Source organism: Accipiter gentilis, chromosome 1 (genome assembly GCF_929443795.1).
Source record: "Accipiter gentilis chromosome 1, bAccGen1.1, whole genome shotgun sequence".
NCBI classification, from domain to species: Eukaryota; Metazoa; Chordata; class Aves; order Accipitriformes; family Accipitridae; genus Astur; species Astur gentilis.
This window is the reverse complement of record NC_064880.1, coordinates 40,927,985-40,946,276: the sequence shown is the minus strand read 5'-3', so window position 1 is coordinate 40,946,276 and position 18,292 is coordinate 40,927,985. Positions and strand designations below refer to the sequence as shown.

General features: G+C 38.7%; 1 protein-coding gene across 3 annotated transcripts in view; it reads right to left on the bottom strand.

Moving 5' to 3' along the window:
- The window catches only part of PTPN4 (protein tyrosine phosphatase non-receptor type 4), a 121,721-nt gene that overhangs the window by 86,915 nt on the left and 16,514 nt on the right, over nt 1-18,292 (bottom strand). The window contains exon 1 of one of the 3 annotated variants that reach the window (XM_049804297.1): nt 16,441-16,462. The exons of the other annotated variants lie outside the window; for them this stretch is intronic. The gene's annotated coding sequence lies outside the window, so the exon portion shown is untranslated. Of the gene's footprint in view, nt 1-16,440; nt 16,463-18,292 lie in introns of those variants that run through there. 3 annotated transcript variants of the gene reach the window in all.

Genomic DNA, 18,292 nt, shown 5'->3' with positions numbered 1-18,292 from the left:
ATCCCTCTATTAAGCAATAAACTATAATTGATCTTCAGGAGCCACCTGGATCATAGTGCAACCACTTTACAGAATGGTTTAGGAAAGGCATACCATAGTATGAAGAAACAGAGAACAGGCAGCTGAAGCTAGAAGTGTCTTTAGGTACAGATATTGGTATAGCTTAAGGCCTGTAACATGAAAACAGAAGTTGATGGCAACCACCAGCTATAGCAGTGGCCAGCTTGTGATCCAGCAAAAGCACACAGAAGGTAGAATCTCTGCGTGCACAGCTGTGGTCACTGCACCACTATATGACTACTTCATCCAGTGCGGTGGACAGCAAAGAAACGTGCACCGAGTTAGCAGCAGCTCATGCTCCTGGAATAAGCCATTTAGTTTGGAAAATGGCAAAGCTAGCCTGTGGAAGGCCAGACAGCTGAAGCAGTCAGAAAAGAATAAATCTACCAGGAAACAGAACTAGGAAGAGGAGTACTGTTTAAATATCATAAAATGGTGAATTTAACTATCCTTCTATATTAAAAAAATATTATAAATTAAGCAAATGCATTGATAAGACATAAAACCACCTTGTTTCCTAGTACACAGCTGTCAGCTCATGATATTTGGAGGCATTTATCATGTGTAAAGATTACTAGGAATAAATAGAAAAGTTTTCCAAGTCAGTTCCACCTCCAATATTTTAAACTCGATTATATCCATAACCTGCCTTTGTTTGAAAATAGCCTTAAAAATAGCAATGTGACCCTCACACAGATGATTACTACACCTAACTTCCCATTCCTGGAGCTGGATCTCTTATTCTTGGTTTCATGACTCAATGCTATAATAAGATGTAACAAATGGAGACTATAATGAAACATTACTAAAATACCTTCTTGATAGAAACTTCTCAAAATAAATTTGTGGTAATTTTTTAAATGTGTTCTTAAACTAGGTTAAATAGATTTAAATAGATTTTTCATTAAAAGGAAATTCTGGCTCCCATACAACTCTAAGTTTAGGAAGCCTAAATGTTTACTCGACAAAAGAAAAAAAGAGTTGAAATCAGTGCAAGTTCAGACAAACTAAAACCAGAAGCACTAGCTGATAATAACAAGTTAGTATTTTGTACCTTGCTTAAGAAAGGGAAAAAACCCCAACAAAACCAACAAACAAATAAACACACACCCCCAAAACTTCTTTCTACAGAAAGTATCAAGGGCTAACTAAATTTGATTCCTCTTTGCTATACAACTCCAAAAAAACATTTCTTTACCTATTAAAAAAGGAGTTTACAGTCCTCTACAGGCCTAGTAGAAACCAAAAGCTCTTTAGTATCTAAAAGGAGCCTGGTAGTCATTGAGCCTTTAATGACAATGTACAACTGCCTATAGCTAGGATAACCTAGTACAGTCCTTTCAGGACACTAATTATTAACAGCTCTAAACTTGAGCAACAGCCCGACTACACACACTGAATCAAGGAAATGTAGCAAGTGAGAATTAGGTTTTGATTTCGGCTTTTCCATCTGTAAATATGAGGGAGTTTTAACACAATTTAAGAAGCCAAAAAGAGAAAGAAATTACATGCAGATAACAACTGCTGGTCTTCAACAGTTGTATACAACTAAGCAGATAAAACAGGGGTAAAACACCAAATGCTGGAAAGCTACATGTTCTAACTTGGTGTGACTGTAAAAGAATACAAGTCCCGCATCCTGTATGCTGTACAAGTCTCAACCACAATTATCTGAAGACAACATCAATAGAAAACATACTGATGGGAGAAAATCTGTGGGCTAGCTATTAGCCACTTGAGCACCCACAGATCAATACTGCTGCACGCAGCAGGATCTTCAAGTCCAGAGCAGCTAGCTGAATTGGCAGCTTTAGTTCCAGCCATGGCATCTGTGTTGTGAAGCCTTTGAAGCTGAAGGCAGTCTGAATTGAAAACAAACTGGCAAAATTCAGAAAAAGCTTTTATTCTACTCATAGCCAACTTCAAGTTGAATTTTGGCTGGCACTAGAACTGAAGTATTAGACAGAGGGAGGAAAGTTGTCTGTGTATATTCTGTTCAGAGTTGCTAAACCTAAGCCAAATTATCTTCAATAGACTTAAACACAGCAGATGATAATTCTAAGGCTGAATATAACGAATTGGACACCTTCCATCAAAATTAGTTTTTAATCAGAACTGCCATTTCCACAAAATAGAAATTTTTACATGGAAAATTTCAGTTTTGCCAAAACCCACCAATTTTCCACTGGAAACGTTAAAATAATGCCTGTCTGGCTACCTGCCTGGAAAACGCTTGTCAACTCCACTTCCTCCTCTAACAGAAAACAAACCAAGGGAAGCCTTCCAGCAGTGCTGCCCAGAGAAGTGACCTCACTCCATCCCTGCCCCTGGCTCTCAGCCGCCCTGCCTCTCACTCCCTTCCCAAGCACCCACATACTCAGCCTCTACCCAGCTTTTTGGCCCTGGGGTATGGGCCTGATCGAAGCAGGTCACCTCTTCGATTGCTCCTGGGGTGCACGCTAGAGAAAGGCCCCAAAGCACACCTGGGCACTGGAATGAAAAGCTCTCTACAGAGAGCGAAAGCAGCTTTGCTGACCGACCTGCCCAGTAGCAAAAGAATCATCCTATTCATATCATCCCAGATTTTAAGTTCTCCCTTTATTTATTTATTTATTCATTATTAAGAGCTCTCACATTTTTACAACTTCCGTGCAGCTTAGGTAAGTATTTTTCTGACTTGATTCTGCCTCCTCTCAAAGGTTTTCTTTATAGGAAACAATTTCCATTTTCAAGCCAGCTCAGGAAGACTAGAAATTCAAAATTACTTGAGTGAATCTGGCAATGAGAATATCACTCACGTTCAAATGATTAAGCAGTTAAATCTGATAACCATTCACCTGCAGTGAAATTAAAAAAAAAAATATTAATCACAGTTTTGTGGCTTTAGTTTCTTTAGCAAAGTATCTTAAAGAGGACTCAGCTCCCCAGATTTGTAAATCAAAATCATAGAACCGTTTGTTTGGAAGGGACACGTTAAAGATCGTCCAGCTCCAACCCCCCTGCCGTGGGCAGGGACACCTTCCACTAGACCAGGTTGCTCAAAGCTCCATCCAACCTGGCCTGGAACACTGCCAGGGATGGGGCATCCACAGCCTCTCCAGGCAACCTCTTCCAGTGCCTCACCACCCTCACAGTAAAGATTTTTTTCCTAATATCTAATCTAAATCTACCCTCTTTCAGTTTAAAACCATTACCCGTCATCCCATCACTACACTCCCAGTTAAAGAGTCCCTCCCCATCTTTCTTGTAGGCCCTCTTTGGGTACTGGAAGGCTACTATAAGGTCTCCCCGGAACCTTCTCTTCTCCAGGCTGAACAACCCCAACTCCCTCAGCCTGTCTTCATAGGAGAGGTGCTCCAGCCCTCTGATCATCTTCATGGCCCTCCTCTGGACTCGCCCCAACAGGTTGTTGTACAAAAATTGTACAAACCTACTTTGTAAAAGGATCATTTCAAAGATCTTGACCAGAAAACGACAGGGCAATTTTATCTATACTTCTTACGAAGCGAAACTCAAAGCCAAACCAAAAGTTTTCCAAAATTGTGGCATACTGACCTCAACAGCCACACCCTCTCAGGGGTTATGACATGATTAAACATTAAGACCAGACTACAGGCTCTGTGCACTTATCTTCACACATTCTAAGTTTTGTAAACCGTTAAACTACAATTTCGTATATAAACGAGTAAGAGGAAAAATTACCTTCCTGTGTATTTCTAAGAGTTATCTAAAAATGTTTTTCTTTTGGGATGCGTTTCCTTCTTTTGAATCTACACTGACAAACTTACAGCAGCTTCTGTAAAAAAAAAAGTATTGGAAGAAAACATAATGCAAGAAGAAAGACAAGATCCAAACTTACATTAAAAGTTTATAATTTTTACCAGGGTTCATCAAAGTAGACTTCTGAAAAAAACTTTAAAAGTTTTTTTTGTTTGTTTCTGAATATGACTGTTTTCTTCCTTACAGCTTTGTTCTTTATAGAACTACAGTCATACTTGGAAGTTTCCACAAAATTAACTTAGCAAAAATAGATGATGTTATTAACGGTGTGAAAAGCAACATTACAGTGTCAAGGCTAACTATGAATATACTGTAACACCCCCACCACCCACCGCCATTCCTGCATCCAAAAAGTAAAGGCATAAAGTTGCAGGTACACAACTGGAACAGGCACAAAACCTAGAAAGAAGTAATTTTTTAATGCACTACAGCACCAAAATGAAGTCACATACCCTGTTACCCAAGCAAAACTAAAATTCACTGACAAACTGTATTTATATACTATTCATCTCAATCAAATCTCAGACCTTTCATTAGAAGTTAGATTCCTTTCACTAACGTAATAGCGAATTATTTTCCAGGTACAGGGTATACATTGTCTATACAAAAACATTTAGAGTCATTGCTTTTAATAAAACATCCAGCTGAGAAAAATTATCTGGCCATTTTGCTTGGAGCTGAAAACTTCTAAAATCAGCTGCCATTCAGAATCAGCAAGAAACTTTCAATACTGTTGGTCTGAGATGAATTAATTCAATTATTCTATTATTTACTGAATTTATTTTTAGTAGGAAAACAACTTCTACAATCTCGTCTAAAGGATTCATGTTCACGAAGACAACAGAGGCTTTAATGCTTCTTTATCATATTGGCTCAGTGCAGTATGAAGTTTCACATCCACTGAAAAAGCAGGCACATAACCATGTTACAAGCCAGTTAATCAACTGAAAACAAAGCAATAAAAGAAACATCACAGTTCCAGCTGGTATAAAACATTACCAAGAAGGGCAAATGACCACACATATGCAGACTTAGCATGTGCTGAAGTTAAAGAGCAACAGGCTATTAAAAGGAGAAAGTACTACAAAATTATAAAAGGCTATTTATAAGCTTAATGTCAACTGCTGTTTATCACACTGCTATTTATGATTTCTCTCACTTATTTACCGCTTTTAAGCAAGAACGAAACCCTGAATGCAGTTTAATCACCTGCATATCACAGGGTCTTCAATTTCATTTACTTACTTCTCTGCTGCTCCTGAGAACTTTCATCTGGCCAAATCGATTTCCTGATAGGAAGCTAGCACATACCTCCTGCCACAAACCAACATGGGAAGAGCCCATCGCCCCTGATGATACCTTGACAGTGATCAAATTACCTCTTATTCTTCTTTGTAAAACAACTGGAGGTCTGGAAGTACCCTGTTAAAATATTTCCTCTGCCACTAAAACTGTAAGATAGTTCAAATCCCCACCCCAAGCCTCTTCACTGTGCTGCTGCCTGCAAGCACAGTTACCATGCCTCAGCTGAGAGGCTGGGGGCAAGTTTCATTTTTGGGGTTTTTTTCCCTACCAGAACCACAAATGCCAACCTGATTGTAGCCACAGCCCAATGCAGAAGTCCACACGTCATCAGAGCAAACCTTCTCAAACTTGTGGTATGAAAGATCAGACCAATTTTATTTTTACTTTTTTTTAAACAAAGCCCAATTCTAAGAAAATCATGCTGACAGAGTTGGTTATATATCTAGTCACTAAACTTTAAGTGAAACACAAATCAACTTTTCCACTACACTGCCTATAACTGACATCTACTTATTTGTAATAAAATAAGCTAACCATAAAAGTTGCTATCAAAAGAAGTCTTGAGTCACTAATTTAGCTTTATGTGCCACAGTGAAGTTCACACTGCTTGTGCAAAAAAAATTACTGTTAAAAATGAACATATGTTATTTTACTGTTCCACTGTATATGGGAGAGACTGTGACATCCTGGCCTTTAACAATCTTTTCCCACTGTTTTAAAAATAAGGATATAGCATTCTTTTTCTCTTTGAAGTCGAACGACTGATGCAGCAGATTGATTTCAGAGCCGTCTATGCAAACTAATTCACCTTCCAATATACAGCAGCTTTACAAAACGCTTAGCAAAAATACCATTTGGATAGTCTGTTCCACTATATTGCAGTAAACAGATACTATTTTAACTGAAGAAAACCAGTTATAATCCTCAGGCTGTTAGAAACCAGAAGTTTGCAAGGCTGTTCCATCTTTACTGCAATCAGTTCTCTTTGCTCCTCCATGCAACTGCTAAACTCTGGAGCCGCACCTCTGCTAAGCCAGGGGCTATGCAAGGCAGCAGGTCTGAATGACAGTTTTTAACCAATTCCCTCAGTGCTCTCAGTTCTCCTTTGATTCTACTGAAAAAGTACTTTAAGTAATCATGAATGATTATGCTGAATGTCTGTTTCAAATTCATAACAAGCACTTGAAGCATGTGGTAGCCTACGAAAACCTGACAGCAGAGACCTAACGCAAGGCTTAGTGAGCATGTTTTCAGCAAAACTGGCATGCTACAAATGCCAGAAAGGGATTTCATAGTCAAAATAAAAAGGTAATGTAAATCTGCAAGAAAAAACAAACTTGTCCATAATACCATGATTTCCAAAAGCATGTAAAAACCACACATTTTAAGTAGCTGATCTGCAATGATGCCCTAAGCAACAGTCACAGTATAAAACTCACCCTGCTACCGTATTCGTTTTTTCTATAGGAAGGGTGAAATTCTGTCTTCAAAGGTAGCTGAAAAGTATCTTAGTAAGACACCAAGTCAAAGTACTTTTATGATAGTAGACCTTTAATATTTGCAAATTCAGTATGAGTTATTATGTAGACAGCTGACATTTAGCCAAAACCCCTATCAAAGACAGAGCAGTTAACTCCCCGCAGTCAAAACTAAGCATGGAAATGATGCTGCAGTTCTTAAATCTAGGAAGTAACTATTTCCTCAGGTGTAATTGTGGTCCATGCCAAACACAGCAGAGGACTTGATAAGTAGGTGTATTTCTGACCAGCATTTCAGTTCTCAAGGATCCATCCATCCAAAGTGACCCATACTTTCAGTATGCACTGGTATGTGGAGACATTAATCTCTGACAAACTCACTCTGAAATTCCTCCAAGCCTGTGCACCCAAAAAGATTTGAGTCTTTTGACAGAAATGATAAATTTAAGTGTCCATAACAAGAAAAAGATTTGCAGAATGTACTCGAGTTTCCCAGCTTCTCATTCTTTTGCTAAAGGTAAGAATCAAAATTTTTGCTATTTTCTATAAAAGTAGTGGAAGGGAAGCTGAGAGCAAGTAAAATCATCCCTTCCTTAAATACCTTTCCTTTGAGGCCATCATTGAACACTTTTTTCTGCTCAGCTGCCAAGCAGTCAACATTTTGGGACAGATTCATTTCCCTTTTCTGAAAGGGAACAGAAGCTACTGTGGGGAAAAAAAAACAACTCTCAAAATACAGAGCACAAATAAGTATCTGTGTAGTGTCTCCTGAATAATGCCATGTGCGGAGACTGTTGATGGTAGAAGGAAGGAATATTGAGAATTCAACCTGGTGTCAGCCATCCCAAAATTACAGGCAATCTTTAGAAAAAAGGTCAGCATTAGATCAGGTGTGATTAGTCTCCACTAGTGCTAACTTGCACAAATGGGAAATCATACCTCTAAGTTCAATTCAGTAAGCAAATCTCAAAAATAATGAATGAGGCAAGTTTTATGAAGAATCTAGCTTAAGTTTCCCAAAAGCTCTAAAACAGCTTACTCTAGGCATTTATGTTTTATTTAAAGGAACATACAGTTCTAAAATTTCCCACTGCAATTCCTGCTTATATTCAGAGTTCACTAAGTCACAATAAAAGGCTATTGCTCTTACAGTCAAAGGTATCAGCACAGACTTGCAGAGAAATGAAAACAAGTTACAATAATGAATATTTGTTACTGTTATGAATACCATTATAGACAACAAACATTCCTATCAAGTTGGCAATATAAACAAGAAAATTATTCTAATATATTTTCTCATTTCATGAAGACAGATATCAAATGCAATATTTCTTGTCATAGCAAGTACATATTATCATCCCTGAAAGAAATAATAGGTGACAGTGGAGATAGCAGATTGTTAAATTTATGTTTTCAGACATTTAAATGTGGCTACTAATAGCCCTTTAAAAGTCATTAAGCATCATTAGGCAATTTAAATAATATAATAATTAAGTAATCTTAAAATAGCCTGGCTCTTGTTCATGTTGTTTTCCGTGGAAAGGCAGGTACAAACATGGGTCAGACTCACAAACTGATGGTTACAGATTCACAGGTTGATGCAGTGGCCATGCTGAAAATACAAAGATAATTATTTATTACTGAAACCATCAGTTCCATACCATTCCCCTCCTTCAAGTATTCCAGATCTCCTCCACGTCCCTTCTTCACTTCTTAAGGTTCTAGCAGTCTTCCTTGTAACTGTTCAATTCCCTTCACTGCTCAAATCCCTCCCTACATTATGCCCATTTCTCTAATCACCTTTCAACTTCTCTCTGGCCTACTCTATCCTTGTCTTTGCTACTCTGTGCCCTACTCCTTTGGGGTGGGTACAGAAGATAGAACAGCAATAGAAATTACCAAAATATCCCCAAAAACCACAAAAAACCAAACGTGTACCACCCGGAGGCAAGAAGAAAAACTGTAGCCAAGGGACAAGAACCATGCCCAAGTCTACTCCCAAGCTTAAAAGAGAGATGCCAGGTACATCTACAGTCAGAGTAACACCACAGGTGTAAGGTGCCTGATGCACTATGCTGATATGCTTTCCACATGGTTACGAATGGAAAGGCAACATAATCACTAAAAGGCTTTTAAATTTCATAGATTTTTAACATGAGGTACAGAAAGATGCCCACACCACCAGAAAAAAAAAAAAAAAAAAAAGGACTTGCATAGTGAACTTCCCCCTAACAGTCTTCCAGACGCACAAATTTTCAGTTAATTCCGGGTTTCAGAACTTCGTCCTACCTCATTTTTTTATCACCTTCACCAACAGAATTAATTCAACACCTGTAATGCTTAGGGACAACCTCCCTCAAAACAAGACTTTCAGGAGAAGAGAAAACCCTGCAGGAAAACTGATTAAGTACAAGTTTATTCTCAACATGCATAAACATGTTGACAGTGACATGATACAGCTTTCCAGTAGCTAAGTTTTCCGATACAGAAAGAGAGAAGAAAATTTACAGCCTCTATCAAGTGTGAAGAGACACTCAGAAGATAAAAGATTACATTCATTTTTTCTTTAGAGTGAAAACGTTGTACAAAGTGCATGGAAAAGGAACAGTCTAACAACATACAAATGAATCTATGAAGATGGCATTAAAAGGTGACGAGCTCTCTGAGTCAGCACACCTGCACTGCTCCTCTTGGGCATTATGTTTAAAAACTCTTCTCATTCATGTGCATCTGCAGTCAGGCCCAATCACTTTCTTACACCCTCCTCTTCAGGCACTCTTAAAATTAAACTCAGCTTCTGCAAACTATTTGCTGCCTTCTGCATTACATGACAGAAAGTGAAACTTCTACCTCATACAGAGAATGACTATTTTTTCCCTTAGAGGCAAAGGCACAATATCTTAAAAATGCTATTATGCAACTTCTTTTATTATAAGGCAACATCAGTAATACTGCCTTGGACTGTTTATTCCAATGCTTTTTCATTATCTAGAATTCATATCCTTAAAAAAAAAATAGGCTAAGCTAAAAACCTATTTAGCTAATAGCTAAACTATGTTATCTTAGAAGCACAGTTTATTTATATTGCCTATGAAAAATATTATTCCTCCCAACTGCTGTGAAGATAGGTTCTCACGGTTTAATTTAGATACAAAAATTTCATGAGTCTCATTTAATACCACTATAAAGGATAAAACCAAGTGGTCTTTTGTTGTTGTTGATTTTAGTTAATTTTTCCATGCTGTACTAACATTACTATAACATTATTCCAAAAAATTGTTAATTTGTTCTAATGGTGTTTTACAACAGGCACGCAGTCAAACATTACTGAAGCACTTCTGAAGGCATCAGGTATAACACCCCAGAATTAAAAGGCTAAGGAAGAGGGACATATGGCAGGATATGGAAAGTGCACATTAACAAAGAAACCGAGTAACTGGGTGGTTCTATTTTCCAGTGTCTATTCACATGCACTCTCTCCTGCCAGCTGCTCTGCAGCACAGCACAGTTCCCCTGGTAGCAGCTGCAGGAGCCACAGGTGAAAGCAACAGGAGTGTTGTTCTGCAGAGCAGGGTCTCTCTGCACTGTGGTACCATGCTCAGCTGAGGGCAAAAAGCTGCTCTTTGCACTCCCACAGTTGTTCAGAAGAGACACTTTCCCAAAATGAAGACACTGATATCACACAAGCCATAGCCATATTTGCTGATGGGATGCAATTACTTTCTTTCTAAGTAGCAAGATATTCTCATCAGAATATCACTCTAGCTGACAAAGTCCAGATTATCCCTTCTGAATTCCAGCCACCATACCAGCTTTAGCAACACTGACTTCAGAATGAGTACACTTCAGCAAGTATCTGTCGCTATGGGTTGGCAAATACTGACTAGTCATCTAGATATGACCATGCAGTTGTTAAAATGGGCTGCCAATAGAGTTCAACAGTCTCAGAACCGCCAGCAAACTGAGTAACACTGATAACACCCTGGCCTACCATGAAATTGTTGATACCTTCTGTGGAAAGGTATGACAACGGCATACAATTTATTCCCTAGATCACAGGAAGGAGACCCTGATGACTGGAAAGGTTTCGGTGGCTCCAGGAAGTTGCAAAGAGAGTAGAAACACTCAGCTCGATGGGTCCCTTTACAGTCCAGTAAAGGTTTGAAAAGTCTCAGCTTTGTCCAGTGCTGGAAAAGGTCCTCTCCTCTGAAGTCAGTGCTAGCAGGTCCAAAACTGAAATCTGTGAAGCCAGAGAACAAAAGGGATGCGGTTCCAGCTGGATCACTCAATTACTGAACCGAGGCTACTGGGAACGTTACCCACCACTCGTGAAACAGCAGTTAGCCAGTGCCGTGCACAGTGTCATTCCTTTAGCGTTAGTCAACAGTGGGATGGCTCAGAAGGCAAGATGAAGAATATCTATGAGTGTTCTTCAGTTCTTCAGTTCTGACTATTCAAAGGAAAGAAATGAAACAAAGCTTGTCCTCTTCAGATCAGGAGCTGGTGTCAGGATGCTCTGGTAATTTCTTAAGAATGAGCACGATGTTATGTGCATCAGAGAAAGAGGCAATGGTAAAGAGCTTATTAACACCACCGCCTTATCCTTTTGAAAAGTAATTCCCACTCTCCAAGAACCAGCAGAGCATGTTTATTTACCAGAAGGTCACCCAAAAATCTCTCAAAGAAAGAGAACTTCTCAGCAGCCAAGAGTATGAGGAATCTACAATGCCCATCGGAGAATGGGCTGTTCTCAAAGTCTGGAAGCTGGAGCCCAGAGAGCAGAAATCCCTGTTACTTAACACAAAACCAGCAAGAAGCTTGTGTCTGCTACTGACAGGCAGGCAGACTGCTAGGAGCTATTCTGATTCTTTACGAAGGATGTAACATGAGCATTATTAAATAACAGACATGTCCATCTGTCCTCTGGAAGTATATAAAGAGAAACACAAATTAGAATTTCTTCACAGTGTTAGATCATCCGCCTTTCTCTAAGAAAATCTGCTGAAAAAAACAGAGGGAAATGAAGAGGTGCCAACTAGACTGAACAAGTGCTGACAGAGCTCATGCAAGTGCAGAAAAATCTCATCTAGCTCTCACGAAATCCAAAATAAGTAACTGAAGAGCACTGATACCCAAACCTACAGCTTACATATACTTTGTGGTAGGCTTTGATTTTTAACAGATATATAGACTACACTACATGTACATCTCTGGCACATGGTGTTCACTACAGCAAAATAACTTGCATCTACAAATGACCACTAGTATTTTTGCCACTAGATATTCTATTAAGCCACTTCATAAACTTGCTATAACACTCCTCTGAAACATGATATGGGAAGGTAGTGGTAGCTGGAGTATGAGTAGCCATGCCACCATTACATGGCAAGTTTTAATAATACCACAAATCTGGTTCTTACAGCTCATCTTGCAATTCCATGGCCTGTTGAATTTTTAGTCTGGACCACAAGGGATGGGAAAGGTCTTAAAATTACAGTTGTTTGAAGATTTATCTGAAATTCACTCTTGTAGTTAGCTTGTTTTCCTGTTTTGTTGGCTTCACTACAAAGCTCCTTTCAGTTTTCTATTGAATATGATCGATAGAGAATTTAAGAGAATACAACATCACTTTCCAGAATTACTATATCAGAGTCAAGGGAGATCAGAGAGCCTTTACTTAAATGCCTGTTTTCAGAACACTTACAGATAAAAATACAACATCTATGGAAAGTACATAAAAATCTAGGCAAGGCAACAAGGGAGAAACAGAAAACTGACTTTGACAGCAACATTTAGGTAAAGAGAACACAACCACTATCTTCACTGGCAGCAATTCAAGAAAAATATTACCTCAGTAATCAGAGAGCAATTCCTGAATGAAGATCATGCCTTCCTTTCAGTAGGGAAAAGAGAAAAGCATTCAAAGGCTTATGGAAAAGAGCAGCCAGTTGGATCCATGTTATTGGCAGGTACCAGCATTAGAGAACGGATACAGGCTAAAAAGACATTATATGACTGCTCAGAATAGGAGGAAGGTGACAATAAGAGCTCTCAGGCAGAGGAGTGCTGCCAGGCTTATGATTTGGGCATCAGATTCCCAAGTGTACACCTAATATGGCCTTAGGATATTTTGGGAGAAGATATAGAGATGACAGAAAAGTCATATGTATTTACATTTTACGTGCCATAGAACAGCCTGTTTTCCATTTCTGATTTGGGGCTATACTTCAAGAGATTGGAATTCAAGAGTTCACCTTCATCAGGGCAGTGCATTAAATCCTGGTATTAAAGTTTGGAAAATGACCTATTTACTGAAAAAAACCTAATACTGAATGATCATCTATAGCCTGAGTAAGCTCACGTTTGGTTTGTTTTGCTTTACTTCGTGGTTTGATCTTTAAAAGAATCAAAGATTGATCCTTTTGTCCTAGAAACAAATGGAAATTTTGAAAGTCAATAAGCAGGATTATGATAACCAGAAAAAAAGGCAAGGACAACACAATGAACTTACAGTTCATATGATTGACCAGAGGGTAATTAATATCATTCCTTTCTGAAAGGACATACACAGCTGAGTATTGAAGCTAAACTGCAGAAACTCTCAATGGTGTGTATCACACTGTTGAAGAATGCCACTTTTTCTGTTACTTTTTTCCAAGTAAATAAAGGGAAAATAATTTACTTTTTTTTTTTTTTTTTTTGAACAACAAAAAGATATTCTTAGGTAAGCTGAAACATTTTGAGACCTAAATGCATGCAGATGCACCATCATACACAGGTTTGGATTGAGCCAGAATGTTTATTTAGCCGGCACCATGGCAGTATACAGAATTGGATTTAGATGTGAATTCATATTCTTTGTGGGCTTTAACCAAGGCTCAGATTTGAAAATGCCCAGCTTTGCAGGTAACTTAAATTCAGATGTATATTTCACCATTTCAGAATCAGTTGAATATCTGCAGAGTAGAACACCCCCACCCCACCCCCCGCCAAAAAAATACCCACAAACACTTTTATGCTGCTATTAATAACTTGACTGCAGACTAATGAAAGTGCATCTCTGTAGACCAAGGAAAAGGGTAGGATTATTTAGTGGATTTGTTTACAGGCAAAGAGTGCCTTGTGATTTCAGGAACATGAAAACCAAAATTATTTGTTGTGAAGGTATCCGGTCTCTGCTGGAAAGGCACTATGAAAGCAGGTAAGGATATATTACATCTTTTTTGTTACCAATTATTCTACCAAAATGGCTTAAATCTTTAAAATTTCATACTAAACAGGTATTATACTGTGCTGCCTTGGAAAACTACTGATTTAAGTAATTCTTTTGAAACTCATACGTATCCAACTCCAACAGCTTATCAGTCTAAACCTTATAATGATTATTTAACAGGTATTTTCAAACGATGGTACAGGTTTGACTAATGATGCCCATCCAAATTATTTAAATAGGGGGTTTTCAAATGTCCTGAGGATGACAGGCTCCACCTCCTGTGCACACTGAGAAATAGAGGCTTCTACTGATGTTATTGATCAATTATCATAAGAGAGACATGAACAAGCAGCTTTGGAAAATGTGTTAAACAATAAGGGGGAGACAAAGAGTGAGAGAGGTTAAGGAAAAAAAGCAGCAGAGATCAGGATTTCCAGAACTAGGATGTGATCATGTCAGAGACAATTAGACTTTACTTTGATGAACTCTTTATTTTGACATAACCTGGCACTGCTAGCTAATGCAGCATTCCTGACCCACTCCTGAGTCTGGCCACTCATTTCCAGCCTTGCATCATCCTCTCCCTACTGCTGACATAGCCATTTGTACAGCCATATGGTAAACCAGAGTGGGGAATTAAGAAGCAACACAATTTTGGCAAAATTATTTTTCAGCCTGACCAATTCCCCAATATGGTTCACTGTGCAGTGGCATAAGCACTACAGCAGCACAAGGAGGACAGCAGGTGGCCACAAAGGGAAGAACCTAGTCAAAACAAGCAAAATGGAGTAAAAGTATTAGCATCCAGCTAAGTGAAGATCATTCATTTTGGTAAAAGCAATTTCAAGAAAAGAATAAAAGAGTGGAAAATGGTGAAAAAGTGGGAGAAAATGTAAGTTTAGATTGTGGATTTACTGAATTTGCAGCAGAACATGACCAGATAAAATGGGGTGATAGCTAGAATAATCGATGGGATGAAGTTTTTGGGTTTTTTATACATGATGAAACTAAAGCAGGCACTTGTGAAGAAAAAGTCTAAGGAAGTCAGCAAATTAAAGAGGAGTGAAGAATGATGATAAATGGAATGGAAGGAAATAAAGATGCAAAACCAAAGGGGCAATAATTTACAAAAGGAGACAACAAAATACTCTTCCTTGAAGTACCAGAGACCAGAAATTTCACGTACCCTCCACCACTTCCACACCTATTTATGGACTATCACAAAATAAGTCTGAATTTATTAAAAACCAAAGCATACATCAAACCTAAGTTAACTTCCACATGTCAGTGCTGAATTAATAGCATTCTTATGTTTTTCCAAATCGTCTTCTGTATATAATTGAAACTGTTGCATCATTTCTCTACTTATCTGCTACTGACCTCCCCCTTAAAACCTCCTGCATTATTTAGGTCCCTTTCACCACAGAATACACAAGGCCTTGCATACAATACAGCAAACAATGACAATGAAGAATAGTTGCGAAGAAACAAATGGCATGTGATTTGTTTTGTGGCGTCTGAATCATTAATTTGTATTTTGTTTCAGGAGGTGCCAGGGGAAAGATTAAAAGTATAGTGTTAACAGAGACAATTCTGGAAAGGTCAGGTTCCCCAAAACATTATGAAAATTCAGTGATAAAACCCAGCCAAAGACATAATGTCAAAGAGGTGAGGGAGAGTGACAGAAAACTTCTCTAAAAAGCCCCCTGTACTATTTCATCTGAAGGTGGTACAATGTCTGGTGTATCAAAGAAAACTGAATGGTAGTTATCAATGCACACGTCAGAAAAGTTTTATTGTAGCTATACTTAACTATAAAAAGGCTTGAACAGAACACAGGCTCATGTGCCAAGTCTGACCTAAACCCCTCTTTTTGCTTGCACTTTACAGAGGTCTTCAGGAGTACAAGGTGGTTTAATGCAATCCATAATGAGCAGCAAGACTCACCGTACTGTGTCTGTACTGGTAAAAGACTTGCATAGAATTTGGTATTTGCTGCACTTTCTCACTTCAAATTTATATACTCAGTAGGCGTACAAAAAAAATAATCTCCTTTTATCCAAGGATCTCAAAGAGTTTTACTGGAAACAATATTTCTCATTTATAAAGGAGTAGAATGAGATGCAGAAGACTGAGTAATTTGCCTGTCATTACACAGTGAGTCAGTGGCAGCAACCCACACTGGTCATACATCTCTTGCTGTTCTTATCAGGTAGTGGCATTAGAATAAGGTCTTTTATAATAGCTACATGCCATATGTATTAACAACATGATCCTCACAATTTCAAGTTTATGCTTGTTCTTTCTTTTGCTATGAAAATGAACACTAAAGCTTATTTAAAAGATAACACACTAGTAGCTTCCTTTTTCAGTCCAGTACTTCACTGCCTGAAAGACACTGGAAATGCTTTTGGGTTTACCATGAACATTTAAAAATAGTTACTTCTGCAGAATAGAAGTTATAGCCATCAGTACTTACATGTTCAAACAAAACCAGGAAACCTATTTATAACCACTTTGTATGTGGCTATACCAAGGAAGGTTCACTGTATAGAGGACCTGTGTCTCATACTTCTCCATGTTATTCATCACTGTCAGGATTACCGAGTTCTGGATCTTTAATCTGATCCAACACGGCACTTGGGTTCTTATCTGCAGCGCGTGCTGTGCCAGTCCTTTTGATGCAGAATTTTTCTCCCTGTGGTATGAAAAGTGACTAGTGCATAGGGGGGGTGGGGAGGAAGTATGATGATGACAGTACAAATGAACAAGGAACAGTAATATATAAACAAAAGATAAATTGTTAGAAGAAAGGTTAATTTATGCAACTCAAAGAAAAAATTTCCTCTAGTTAACAAGCAATCCTTAAATCCCACAGAACTTGGCATAAAGTCTATGATCCCTTTAGCATATCATCTTTGGCACACAATCACAGAAAGCAGCTCAGGAAAGACGATTTTATCTTCATCAATGACTTTGGCAGACCTTTCCAGAAAGACAGACTTTCCTGTTGTAATTGGTGCTGATACACTTTTCTAGAATTAGTTTCTCTAGCAGAAACTTTCACTTACGTTTCTTACTGTATGTTCAGTTTTACTATTTGCCAGAATATTGCTGGAGTCTAGTCTTTTAATTCACAATCATTTTTTCTTATCCTGTAGATGTCCAAGTCCAAATAGACAAATAATCATTGCCACTTTTGCTAATAAAAGACAAAGCATGATATTCTGATGTATGAAAATACAAGACAGATTAAAGATGTTGTGCTATGAAGAGTTTCATGCCAGTGCATCTAATATAATTAGTATAAAATTTGCAGCTCAGGCAGTAGGGGGTAGGGAAGGCAAGGCCAAGTTGATTATGTAGCTGCTTGACGACACATCTTCTCCTACCTGAAAATGCCATGTAGCTGTACAAGAATGGTGTCGTGGTTTAACTCCAGCCAGCAACTAAGTACCACGCAGCCGCTCACTCACTTCCCCCATCCAGTGGGATGGGGGAAGAAATCGGGGAAAAAAAAAAGGTAAAACTTCTGGGTTGAGATAAGAACGGTTTAATAGAGCAGAAAAGAAGAAACTATAATGGTAATGATAACACTAATAAAATGACAACAGTAGTAATAAAAGGATTGGAAATGTACAAATGATGCACAGGGCAATAGCTCACCACCCGCCGACCGACACCCCGCCAGTCCCCGAGCAGCAATTCCCTGCCCCCCCCCCCCCCCCCCCCCCCCCAACTTCCCAGTTCCTAAACTAGATGGGACGTCACATGGTATGGAATACACCGTTGGCCAGTTTGGGTCAGGTGCCTTGGTTGTGTCCTGTGCCAACTTCTTGTGCCCTGGCTGGCCATGAGAAGCTGAAAAGTCCTTGACTATAGTCTAAACAATACTGAGCAACAACTGAAAACATCAGTGTTATCAACATTCTTCGCATGCTGAACTCAAAACATAGCACTGTACCAGCTACTAGGAAGACAGTTAGCTCTATCCCAGCTGAAACAAGGACAAATGGACTCCAAAGATCTGTATCCAATGCCCAGTTGTGGGTAAAGCGAAAAAGAAACAGCAGCAGAAGAAAGCGATAAAGCTGTATCTGCTCCTTCCCTTTCAAACTTCTGTCATTATCAGCCATTTCTAACAGTTATTTGAATGCAGCATTCTAGATCTTGACCCCTCCGTGCAATTGCTTCTGCAATGCACTTCTATCACACCCTGGCTACAGCAGGGGATCATGAGAAGTACCGAGATGGTGGCACGGGAATTAGAAAGGCAAAGGCAATTAAAACAGATGAAAATCTGCCTCTAGGAACTGCTGCAGGTTCCCTACAGGTTTGGGGAGCTGCATCACCTATACACATGCTCTTAAGTTTCTCTTCTCAACAGTAAGGGCCAAGACCTTTGTAAGTGAAAGGTTTAACATATTACTGTTACTCTTCAGAAAGCTTCTGATGT